General features: G+C 44.3%; 1 long non-coding RNA gene across 1 annotated transcript in view; it reads right to left on the reverse strand.

Annotated features, from left to right (window-relative positions):
- LOC131485473 (uncharacterized) overlaps positions 1-5,504 on the reverse strand; it is a 38,723-nt gene extending 33,219 nt beyond the window's left edge. Inside the window, exon 1 of the long non-coding RNA XR_009248866.1 lies at positions 5,387-5,504. This is a non-coding gene — a long non-coding RNA (uncharacterized LOC131485473). The remainder of the gene's footprint in view (positions 1-5,386) is intronic.
- Positions 5,505-13,183: the final 7,679 nt, after the last annotated feature.

Below are 13,183 nucleotides of genomic sequence, written 5' to 3' on the forward strand. Positions count from 1 at the left end.
GAGACTAAGAGCATCATTAGGGCTCTCCCTGCTCCCCACCCCAGAGATTTAGCTCACTTTGGCCTGAGCCCCCTGTTTCATAGCCTGTGCAAATCAAGAGTACACTCAGAGATTGGATGAGGCTTTGGGAAATGGTGAGGTGGAGCCCAGCCTGAGGCAGGTAGGTAGAGTCTGGGCGGGCAGAAAGGACAGCATGGGCTGGCATGGGGCAGTGCCACTCAGGTGAGATACGCATAGGGGATTAGGATTTCAACATATGAATTTTAGAGGAACACAACCATTCAGTCCATAACACTGTCTGTGTGAGCTTGAACAACCACTTAACCTCTCTGAACTTCAGAGATGATAATAATAGCACCTGTTTCATAGGGGTGTTGTGATCATTAAATGAGATCATTCTTAGAAAACAATTACCAAAGCACCTGATCCATGGTAAATGTAAAATAAATATTTACTATTTTAATCACTAGGGTTCTGGTCATTCGGTCCAGGGATTATGCGTTCTATGTCCCTAGGGGTTGAGCAGACTGGAGCAGGGTGAGGTTAGAATTTTAAGAGAAATACACACTGAAAAAGGTTAGGCTGATCTGATTTTCAATGAACAGACTCATGTGAGCTCCTTGGGATTTGGGGGCCACATGAATAGCAGATAACTCCTTTTGACTCTTACCACTTCTGGCTGCCAGGACCTGTGATTTTTTTTTTTTTTTCCTGAGAGCTTTCTCTGATTGCTTGGCCTCATCCTGTCTATCTGTAACCAGAGAGTTAACATCTTACCACAATAGCCCTCAGTTAATGACTGGTGGGAGGTGGCATATAAATACCCCAGCTCCCTCACCCCTCAGATGCCAGAACTCACATATGCGCTCTGCACTGTCTCCCAGCCTTCCTCAGCAGGATTAAGATCCAGTCACCTACAATGACAACCTAGTTCAAAATCCACCTTGCACTGGCTTCGTTTTCTTCCCGGTCTCACTTCCTGAATTTCCTGTGGGTGGTCCTGGGATTATTCTGCAAATAAGCTACTTGTATGACTTGTGTAATCCTTGTCTTGGGGTCTGCTCCTGGGGGGGGGGGGTGCAGCCTAAGAGTCCATCTTTGGTGAGTCCAGGTCTGCCAAGCTAGTAGTCTTCTGTAAGGTCCACACCAAGTCTGATCTCTGCCCAGTAACTCAAGCTGCCTGAAAATAATAGAGCCTTTGGGCTGCCCAATCAGACCCATCTCCATCCCCAGGCATTCAAGCTAGAAGACATCCTAAAGACAAATTTTCTCCATTTAAATTGCTTCTCACATACTCATGTAGAGATTCCTGTGTGATGGCTGTCAAGCCATCTTGACCTGAGGGCAAGGATGACAGACACACAGGTTCTAGCTCAAGTGCCACCTCTGATCAAACAATAGAAGCTATCTGGAAGCTCTATCCAGCATTACAGTTTGCAGATATAACTAGAGATATCTGCCTTGAGCACTGAAACGGGTAAGCAGTGACCTTATATACACCACCCTGGCTCTAGAAGTAAATTATTTCCTTCATGGTGAAGTTGGATGAATTTTTCTTTAGCCTTCCTAGTCCACCAAGACTATCTCTGCCTCTTTTTTTTTTTAAATTAATGTTTATTTGGGGGGGGGGAGTGGAAAGCATGAGTGGGGGAGAGGCAGAGAGCGAGAAGGGCACAGAGAATCCAGAGCAGGCTCTGCACTGTCAGCCCAAAGCCTAACACGGGGCTCAAACCCATGAACTGTGAGATCATGAGCTAAGCTGAAGTCAGATACTCAACCGACTGAGCCACCCAGGCACCCCTCTGCCTCTTTTTTCTTATAATTAAAACTTATTTATTATTTTGAGAGAGAGAGAGAGAGAGAGGGAGGGAGATGGTGCACACACGGGGGAGGGGCAGAGAGAAAGAGAGAGAGAGGGGGAGAGAGAGAATACCAAGCAGGCTCAACACTGTCAGTGCAGAGCCTGGCATGGGGCTCAATCTCACAAACCGTGACCTGAGCTGAAATCAAGAGTTGGATGCTTAACAGACTAAGCCATCCAGGCACCCCTATCTCTGCCTCTTGATGATCTACTTCCTTCATCTGACTTGCCCCATTCCAGACAATAAGCCTGTATACTGAACATGGCAACCCATTTACTGGATGAGGAAACTGAGACGCTGAAACATTAAGTGACTCTCCCAGAATCACAGAATTTAAGGATGGAACAGAGGTTTTTATTTAGGTCTACCTGATACCAAAGGCCCCACGCTATATTCTTTCATAGAGAAGGCAGTAATAAAGGTCTTTAACCAAAGAGAACAGTCCGACATGTCTCTTTTAGTTTAGAGAAGTCTTCAGCCAACGGGTACCCCATCCTTTGTTGTCTTCACCGGCCAGGTGGAGTAGGAGGTTCTTTGGGGGCCAGCGAGGAGCCCTTCCCCAACTCCACAGCCGCCCTCAGTAATCTCTCTGCCAGGCTCTGGCTCTACCTTCTTGGGTCCAGACTCTCTCATCTCCACCTGGGAGAGCTCGTTTCTCACTTATTTGCTATCCTTGAGCAGCTGACTCTCAGAGAGGGCTGGAAGCCTCCTGGGAAAGCTGGAGGCAAAATTCTAACTGGAACAGGCATGACTGGAGCACTTCCAAACCTCTAAGTTATGGAAAAATCCGGCTGAGACCTTCCCAGGGTGGTGACTCAGCACTCCCACAGGCAGGGGGCTGCGAATGGGGCCTCGGGCCGCAGCCTAGGCCCAGAGCCTGCTGACCAGGCAGCCTGCCCACCCGGGTCTGGCTCACACCCTCTCCCAAGCTGCAGCTCAGGACTTCAAGTACGGTCCTGTTACTGCACATCTGGCCTCCTCCTACTGAAAGCTGACTCCCTGCTCTCGGAAGACTTAGGCCTGAGACACACAGACCCATGGTCTCTTCACTCACAAGCTTGGCCTTCAACTTGCCCTTCCCTGCCCTTGTAGAGGTACCTACCTGGGCAGCTTGTTGCTGGTGTCGTGGTTTGTGGAATAAGACAGCAGCAAGGGGCGAGCAAGCAAGGGAGGGAGTGTGACAAAGTCACTAAGAACTTCCTAAACGCTAGGACTCTTCTCCACTCCTCAGCTGAGACCAGGGGCCCTCAAGGATCATTCACACCTGACAGCTTACCTCCTCCAACTCTGGACAATGCAGGGGTTCAGTGGGCCAACTTCGAAGTCAACTAGACCTAGCTCTAAATTCCTCATTAACAGGTATCTTAGATCTCATTGTCTAGAATCAGAACCCAAGATGCGAATTCTTGGGCACATGATTTACTGAGCAAATGATCTCAAGAGCAAGGGAGGGAGGAAAGCAGGACAAGGTAGAAGAAGATGCTCAGCAAGAATGGGGTCTCAGCTGGTGTCTAACCTCTGTCTGATCCCACGGGGAGCTCTAGGGAGTAAGTTGTCCAGCACTGTCTCCCCTTGAGGTAAGCAGGCCAAACTTTTGTACCCCTGGGTCAATCAGTCATTGTCCATCCCTGAAGGATGGGGCAGTGGCAGTGGAAGAGGAGGATGTAAATTCCCAGAAGGTTCTGGAAAAAAGCAATCCCATCGGTCACACGCAATCCTCCAGAGATGGTCTCAGATGTAAGCTTTTAGCCACCTCACTGGCAGCAGCTGGAGCAGGAGTCATTGGTTGGGAAAAGAGAGCAAGTGGGGCATCAACACTGGCTGTAACACCGGGCAAGATTCAGTTGACTCCTCTGGGAAAGGAATGTAAAATCTACCACACATGTGGTAAGTGCTGGGAAGTAAGCACAATGCCCCCAGTACAAGGTAAGTCCTCAGTGACTAAAAGCTACCATTCCTATTGCTTGGTGAAGTCATGTTAGTAAGGAGGTTAATTTTGTGTGTCAACCTGGCTTAAATGGGACATCCAGATATTTCTGGACATTTCTGGATATCTGGATACTTCTGTGAGGGTTCTTTTAGACGACATTAACATTCAACTCAGTGGCCTTTAAGTAAAGCAGATTGTCTTCCATAATGTAGGTGGGCCTCATCTAATCAGTTGAAGGCCTGAATAGAGAAAAGGCCTGACCTTCCCTGAACAAGAGGAAATTCTGCCATCAGATGTCCTTTGGATTGGAACTGTAACATCATCTCTTCCCAAGGTCTCCAGCCTGGTGGCACACCATTCAGATTTTGGCCTTATCAGCCTCCATAATCACATGAACCAACCTCTCCCTTCCCCTCCCCCCTTCATTCCCTCTCCCTATGTATTTTGGATTGGTCCACTTCTCTGAAGAACCTAGACTACTACACATAGAAAGGAGAGCAGGAAGTGGGCATCTCAGGGCTCAACATCATTGTCCAAGGGCATGGCCCTATGTACCACCAAACCATGCTTGTAGGAAGCCCATGACACTCCAAATTCCTACATGTCTGAGGTCAAATTCTTGGGAATCAAGACAGAGCACCTCTCTCCCAGCCTTCCGGGCATCCACTAAGCTGGATCCCCCAAACAGACTCTTCAGGTGGGCACTCCACTTCTGAGGTGCCTCCCACCAGCCCTGCCTCCAGTTTTTCTGCACCCCATCCCTCCTTAACCTAAGGTGGTAGAGACATGAGCAGAGGAGTGAATCCCCAGAATGGGGAGAGAGAGACCCAGAAGGGGCAGCACTTGGCAGAGTTCTCTGCTCCCATTCACTCCTGGTGTTCTCACCAGGATGCTGAGGACCCAGGCCATCTCTAGGGGACAAGACGGGATATGAGAATGCCCAAAATATCCTCCCTTAATAAGCTTAGGCTCTATAATGTTCCCACCTGTCTTCATGCAGTGAGGGCCCCCAACCCTTCCACATGTCATCAGGACTGACAAATGCATCATTTTGCCCTACCCTTGGCCTCCACAGAAAAGTTACCACCTTGGACAAGGGAGCGATGGTGACCACCCCCCTCCCTGACAGGAGGACACCCTAGAGCCTTGGAGAGAGATGGCCTTACTGACACCTTGATTTCAGACTTCTAGCTTCCAGAACTGTGAGAGAATAAATTTCTGTTGTTTCAAGCCACCCAGTTTGTGGCACTTCATTATAGTGGCCCTAGGAATCTGATACGGTGAGTCTAGCTGATACCGTCCACAGTCGCCAAAGTGCCAACCTCTAATTTTCTGAGGGAAGTCTGGGGATTAGAGTCCAGAAATTGGTGGCCACACCCAGGGACTGCCCTCCTGTCAGAGCGGCCGGCTGCACTTCCCCAGGCCAATCTTCTACCTCGAAACCACCATTGCCCTAATATGGAAATAAAAGCTCAGGGAGGGTTGGTTACTTGCCCATGGTCATACAGCTGGCAAGTGGTGAGGCTAAGACTTGAACTCAGACGCATTCTAAAGCCTAGGTTTTTGTGACATGAGCCCCAGAGAGTATCCCCACCTGACACCATGTGGGCAGCCTCGTCCTCAGAGCTCCATCCCTGCTGGCTCATCTCACGGATGTTTCCCGCCCTGAGTCAGAGCAGCTGGAGACTTTATGAGCCCTCTAATGGGCTAACTACCTGATAACTTGATTATGCAAAAAGCCACATGTGAAACTCCTGCCCTCATAACCACATCATTTATAAGGAAATGAGTCTACCTTCTCCTGAGGCCTTTGGCTGCCTGCCCTTCAGGAAGGCTCAGTGGAGCTTTTCAGGCTAAAAGGAGGAACAAAGAGGGGTCCCTGTCCACCTCCTGCTCTGCTCCCGGTCCCAGAGAGCCTCAACTGCCCCAGGCCTCCTTCCAGTCTGGGCCTTTTTGCCATAGGGACCCAAGGGGGCAGGAGGCTGAAGAGACGATGAGCTGGGGCTGGAGGTGGTCACTGGGGGTGGTCAAGGGAAGCAAAAGGGGAAAGGAAGAGAAGGAAGTGGCAGAATAAAGACATGGACAGACAGACAAGAGGGAATGGAGTCACAGCAATCTGGCTGCAAGTGCTGCTACTCTATATGGACTCTCACATTGAATATTGGGATTCCCAAGCATGTTTACACACACACACACACACACACACACACACACGTAAATGCTACATTATTCCGCATACTTTTAAGCTTTGTATAAATTGCAACATCATGCATATTGTTATGTAGCATGCTTTTTTCACTCCTGATGATATTTGTAATTCTTGTTCATTTTACCTGCTGCCTTCCACTGTGCGAATGTATCCAACTTAGATGAGCATTTTGTTTATTTCTAATTCTTGCTATTTCAGAGTACGCTGCAATAGTCTTCTGCTCATATTCTCCTGCTCATGCAAACATTTCTCTAGGTCAATGGCTGAGAGTGGAATTGCCGGGTCATAGGATACGTGAGCCTTCTACTCTATATTACCTTGCTCTCCAAAGTCCTATACCAATTTGCACTCCCTTGAGCAGGGTGTGAGATCATCCGCTGTTGTTGCCTCACACAGATCCCCTTTGCTGGCTGGGACACCCCTGGCCCAGCTGTTGTGCATGTTGGCTGCTAATGGCTCCCAGATGCCTCCTTGCTGGAGAATTGCCCTTGGCCATGGGAGTCTCCCATCTTGTATATTCCAAGGCCAGAGTAAACCTCTATTCATCTTTGTTTATTGAATTGGGTCCAAGGAATAGGAATTAAAGGTGGAGGCAAAAGAAGGAAGCCACAGTTACTGTCTCCTCCAGGCTTGGTCCTCCTAAGCTCTAGGAAAAGGAAGACATGGAGAGAGGAAGAAGAGCAAGAAAAGAGGGAAAGGCTCCAAGGAAGAGGAGAGCAGGGAACATGTGCCTCAAAGCTGCTTCCCACGTCAGGTGGGAAGGAGGATGGCCACTGGGCAAGCCTCCCTCCACATGTGACAAAGATACTGAAAATCACACTGCATCCCTTATTTGGCCTCTGTCACCCACTCCCCTCTCCCTCCTCCATACCCTTGTCTTTCTTTTTCTTTCACACTGATTCTCTGAATCTGTTCATTCACCTCATTTGCTCACTGTTTGTATCTCCAGTGCAGCAAATACTGCCCAGTGCCTGGCAGTAGCTCAATGTTTATTACATGAATTCACAGATGAATCTCATTTGAAATTTACAGGGAACTTTTAATAGGGGACAAAATGCTTGATAGAGGTTGCAAATTTATCACTTTTCCCCAACCAGTTAGTACATTTAATGCTCATCACGCCCGGAACTTCCAAATATAAAAACAACAGTCCTATTTCCCAGAACAAACCTAGTTTCTCTTTCTTTTTCCCCTTCCTGGTCTCAGAACCCTGCTTCCTCTCTCTCTCTCTCCCTCTCTCTCTCTCTCTCTCCCCGCCCCCACCCCCACCCCCAATCCCGGACTCATTGAGAAGGCTCCGCCCACCCTGTGCTCTGCCTGGAGCTCCGGACCACACTCCCTTCCTCTGTTTTTACCTCAGGGTCACTTCCTCAGAAATAGCCCCACCCTACCCGTCTCCTCCTTACGGTTCCTCTTGTTCCTTCCAGAGGCCCCTGACACTGTTAGAGTCATCTAGCTCCCTCCAGCTCCATGCCCCGCCCCCCCCCACCCATGATCGTGTGCACACACACACGCTCACATGCATGCACACACACTATAAATATATACTGTATATAAAGCCACTGAAATATCTTCTTTGTATTCTCCAATTTAGGTAATAGCCTCTTTGCCACCTTCCCCTTCCTCACAGTGCTGACTTCCTCTGGGCAGGTATTGCCAACTCACTGCCCCTTTATTCTAGACCCTTGACCGTGGCACTATGGTAGGCAGAATAATGGCCCTCCAAGATATTCCTGTCCTAATTCTCAGAACCTGTGAATATGGTGCTTTATATGGCATAAGGGTCTTTGTGGTGTGACTAAATCAAGGATTTTGAGATGAGGCGATTATCCTGGATTATCCAGTTTAGTCCAGACACGAGGATCGTCATAAAGTAAAGAGGGAAACAGGAGAGTCAGAGAGGGAGATGTGATGATAGAAGCAGAGGAGAGAAAGAGAAAGAAAATTTCAGCTATTACACTGCTGACTTTGAAGATGGAGGAGGGGGCCACAAGCCAAGGAATGCAGAAAGCCTCAAGGCGTCTTTGAAAAAGTCAAGGAAACAGATCCTTTCCTAGACAGAACCTCCAGAAGGAACCCAGAGCTGCCAAAAATCAAGAGCTGCCTTGATTTAGGTGCAGTGAAACCCATTTGGGACTTCTGACCTCCAGAAGTGCAAGATAACAAATGTGTACCATTTTAAGCTACTTTGCTACCGCAACAATAGGAAACTAGTGCAGGTACAGATTTGTACAGCTGCAGCAGTTGTACAGTGCACTGCCTAAATAGCTGTTCATGGTAGCCTAGTTTGGTGCTGCCCCTGCATAATGCCTTTGCTGGCCGCAGTCAGTGTGTGACTGAAGGATAATGGTGCCCTTTAGCAATTACCTTAATTTAGGTTCCCTCGGAAGCCGGAAGCCGACTCTCAGACAAAAAACTGGATGCAAGAAATTTGAGAGGTGATGTTAGGAAACATTGGTAGGGGAATGAGGAAGTAAGACAGGGAGGGGAAGACAGTCAGTAAAGGTACCTTATCAACAAGTTACCAGTACAGGCAACTACAGTTCAATCCCACGAGGAATTTTGGGAGCCAATGGAGAACATGCCGCAGTTTTACCTCTCCCAGACCCCAGGAGGGAAAGGGAGCTGGGATGTTTATACACCTGCTCTCATCAGTCACTGGTTGAGGGCTGTGGAAGGGGTGATGGGAGAGTGATTTCATCTCTGGGCGGCATACCCAAAACCACCTTCATGCTTTGAAGAAAGCACTCCAGCAAAGAGTCCCAAACAGGGAGATAGGTACCTGTCCAGCCAGCAGTGCATTGCCCCTCAAAAATGAGGGACACCCACATCCTTGGCTTCCATACCCTCCGGGACCAAAGTGGAAAGAATAGAGGCTCTGGTTTCTAATCCAGGCACCTCTGTGGGATTCTGTAGACTGTCTCTCACTTTGGGTTTGTCTGGTATTTTATTATGATTAGATCGAGGTAACAAGCAATACTGTGCCTTTCTCAGTGCATCATGTCAGGAGTATGCAATGTCAGTATGGCTATTACTAGTGATCTTAACCTTGATCCCTTGATTATAGTGGTGTCTGCAGGGTTTCCCCACTTTGATATTCTTATAATTAATAACTATAATAATTATAAGAAGTATGCTGAGGAGATACTTTGAGATTTTGTTGCCTGCTAAATTTTCACCTACTAATTTTAGCAACCATCACTGGATCTTGCCTGCAAATATTATTACTGTAGGGTTTACCTAATGGGGGTTTTCGATTTCCAGCATTCTTAGACCCAGTTTTAAATTCTTTTGCACCTCAGTCTCCTCATCTGTAAATGGGGATAATACTTTTTCCTGCTAGAGACAAAGAACAACATTACATAAAAATAAAAGGATCCATCCACTAGGAAAGCACAAGGATCCTAAATGTGTACATGCCGAAAAGAGTCTCCAAATATATGATACGAAAAACTGATAGAGTTGAAAGAAGAAATAGACAAATCCACAATTACAAGTGGAGACTTCAACCCCATTCTCAGCAAGTGATAAAACTATTAGAAAATCACTAAAGATAGAGAAAAACTCAACATCATCAACTAGGATACTGGCATCTGAAGAATACTGCACCCACCAATAGCAGAATACACATTTTTTTCAAGAATTCATAGGATACAAACCTCAACCAATTTAAAATAATTGAAACCGTATCGACAAAGTATGACCTCTGACCACAGTGGAAGCAGGGTAAAAAATCAATAATGGATGGACAACATGCAAAGCTCCAAAATTTAGAAGCTAAACACACATCTAAATAATCTATGGGTCAAAGAGGACTCAAGAGAAATATTTTTTTTAAAGGCTGAACTAAATTAAAATGAAATAACAACATATCAGAATGTGTGGGATGTGACTAAAGCCATGCTGCATGGGACATTTAAAGCACCAAATGGTGGGGTGCCTGGGTGGCTCTGCCAGTTAAGCATCTGACTCTTGGTTTCAGTTCAGGTCATGACTTCATGGTTTCATGAGTTAGAGCCCTGTGTTGGGCTCTGGGCAGCACTTCTCTCTCCCTCTCTTTGCCCCTCCCCCATTTGCACTGTCTGTCTCTCTCAAATTAAAAAAAAAAAAAATTTATAATAAAGCACTATAGGGTGCCTGGGTGGCTCAGTCAGTTAAGCGTCCGACTTCAGCTCAGGTCATGATCTCACAGCTCGAGGGTTCAAGCCCCAGGTCAGGCTCTGTGCTGACAACTCAGAGCCTGGAGCTGCTTCGGATTCTGTGTCTCCCCCTCTCTCTGCTCCTCCCCTGTTCTCTCTCTCTCTCTCTCTCTCTCTCAAAAATAAGTAAACAACTTTTTAAAAATTAAAAAAAATAAAGCACTAAATGCTTACATTAGAAAAGAGGAAAAGCCTCTAAACAATAATCTAAGTTCCTACCTCAAGAAACTAGGCAAAATGACAGCAAAATAAACCCAAATCAGTCTGAATAAATGAGGAACAAAAAAAATCAATGAAGCTAAAAATAGGATAATAGAGAAATTATTGAAACAAGAAGCTAGTTCTTTGAAAAATTTAATAAAGTTTATAAACTTTTAGCAAAACTGATGAAGATCAAAAAAAGAAGACAAATATTACCATATCAGAAATAAAATAGGATATCACTTCATTCCTGAAACTATTAGGAGGATAATAAGGGAATGCTATAAAAAAATTTTATGCTCATTTAAAAGAATTTTATGCAATTTAAAAGAAATAGACCAATCAACCTACCTAACTACCAAATTTCTACCAAGATGGAATAGATAATCTGGGTAATCCTATAACCATTAAATAAATTAAAATTTTTTAAAATGTTCATTTATTTTAGAGAGAGACAGACTGCAAGCAGGGAAGAGGCAGAGAGAGCATGAGAGACACAGAATCTGAAGCAGAGTCCAGGCTCCAAGCTGTCAGCACAGAGCCCAACACAGGGCTCAAACCCACAAACCGCAAGCAAGATTGTAACCTGAGCTGAAGTCAGACGCTTAACCGACTGAGCCACCCAGGTGCCCCACATTAAATAAAATTAATCCATAACTTAAAAACTCCTGCAAAAGAAATATCCAGGTCCCTATGGGAATTCTAACAAACATTTAAAGAAGAATTAACACCAATTTATACAATGACTTCTGGAAAAGACATTTCCAGAATTTTCCAGAATTCTAACAAACATTTAAAGAAGTAATACCAATTTATACAATGTCTTCTGGAAAAGACATTTTCCAACTCATTTTACGAGGCCAATGTTATTCTGATACCAAAACTGGACAAAGACTGGAAGAAGCAGCAGAAGGGGAAGCGGGAGAAGAGAAGGAGGAGAAAGTGAGAGTTATAAGATGAATAAGCTCTGGTGATCTAATGTACATCAGGGTGACTATAGTTAAAATACTGTATTATATATTTGGAAGCTGCTAAGAGAGTAGATTTTAAAAGTTCTCACCATACATACAAAATATAACTATATGAGGTTATGGAAGTGTTAATTAATCTCATTCAGGTAATCATTTCACAATATATACATATATAAAATCACTATGTTTTATACTTTAAACGTATACAATGTTATATGTCAATTACATCTCAAAGAACCTGGGGAAATTAATATAAAATTTATATGGAAAGGCACAGGACCTGGAACAGATAAAACAAATGTGTAAAAGAAGAAATATCAAGAGGAATTAGTATACCAAATTTAAAGAGTTATTATATAGCTATAGTAATTAAGATTTTATCAGGGTGCCTGGGTGGCTCCGTTGGTTAAGCATCTGACTCTTGATCTCAGGGTCTCGAGTTCAAGCCCTGAGTTGGGCTCCTGCTCTGTGTGAAGCCTACTTAAAAAAAAAAAAACAAAAAAACAAAAAAAACCCCACAAGTTTAATAACAAAAACAACAACAACAACAACAAAGACTTCGTGGTATTGGCATAGGGATAGATGTATAGGTCAGTGGAACAGAAGAGAGAACACAGAAGTAGAGTCACACAAATATGCCCAATTCCCCTTTTACAAAGATGCAAAACCAATTCAACAGAGGAAGGGTAGCCTTTTCAACAAATGGTGCTAGAACAATTTGACATCCAAAGGCAAACAACAATAACAAAAAAAGAAAGAAAGAAAGAAAGAAAGAGAAAAGAAAGGAAAAAAAGAAAAGAAAGGAAAAAAAACCCCTTTAACATAATATCATACCTTGTACAAAAATTAACTCAAAATGAATCATAGACTTAAATGTAAAATTTTAGAAAAAACCTTAGGAGAAAATTTTTAGGATCTAAGGCCAGATAAAGGGTTCATAATTTGACACCAAAAGTATAATCCATAAAAGGAATATTTGATAAATTGGGCTTCATCAAAATTAAAAACTCTGTGAAGGAACCTTTAAGGGGATGAAAATAAAAGCCACAGCCTGGGAGAAAATATTTTTAAGCTACATATCCAACAAAAGACTAGTGTCTAGAATATATAAAGAACTCTGAAAATTCAACAGTAAAAAATCAAAAACAAACAAACCCCCCACAAATAATCCAGTTAGAAAACGAGCAAAAGATTGGCCAAGCGGTTCACCAAAGAAGTTCTACAGATGGTTAATAAGCACATGAAAAAAATGTTCAACATCATTAGCCACTGGGGAAATGAAAAAAACATGTTCAACATCATTAGCCACAATGAGATATCACTACACACCTACCAGAATGGCTAAAATAAAAAGCTGTGGCACACAAAATGCAGGTAAGAATGCAGAGAATTTGGATTACTGATACATTGCTGGCGGGAATAGCAAATGGTACAGCCACTCTAGAAAACAATTTGACAGTTTCTTATAAAATTCCATATGACTCAGCAATGACACTCCTGGGCATTTATCCCAGAAAACTTATGTTCACACAAAAACCTGTACATAAAGGTTCATCACTATTGTATTGTTTTTACTATTCATAATAGCTCAAAATGGAACCAATTGAGAGTCTTTCAATCGGTGAATGGTTCCATAAACTGTGGAATACTAGTCAGCAATAAAAAGGCATGAACTACTGATACATACAACTTGGATGAATCTCCAGGGAATTATATGTAAATAAAGCCAATCCCCAAAGGTTACATGCTGTATAATTTCATTTATACAACATTCTTGAGATGACAAAATTATACAGATGGAGAATCTATTA

The sequence above is a fragment of the Neofelis nebulosa genome, chromosome 9, assembly GCF_028018385.1.
Source record: "Neofelis nebulosa isolate mNeoNeb1 chromosome 9, mNeoNeb1.pri, whole genome shotgun sequence".
NCBI lineage: Eukaryota > Metazoa > Chordata > Mammalia > Carnivora > Felidae > Neofelis > Neofelis nebulosa.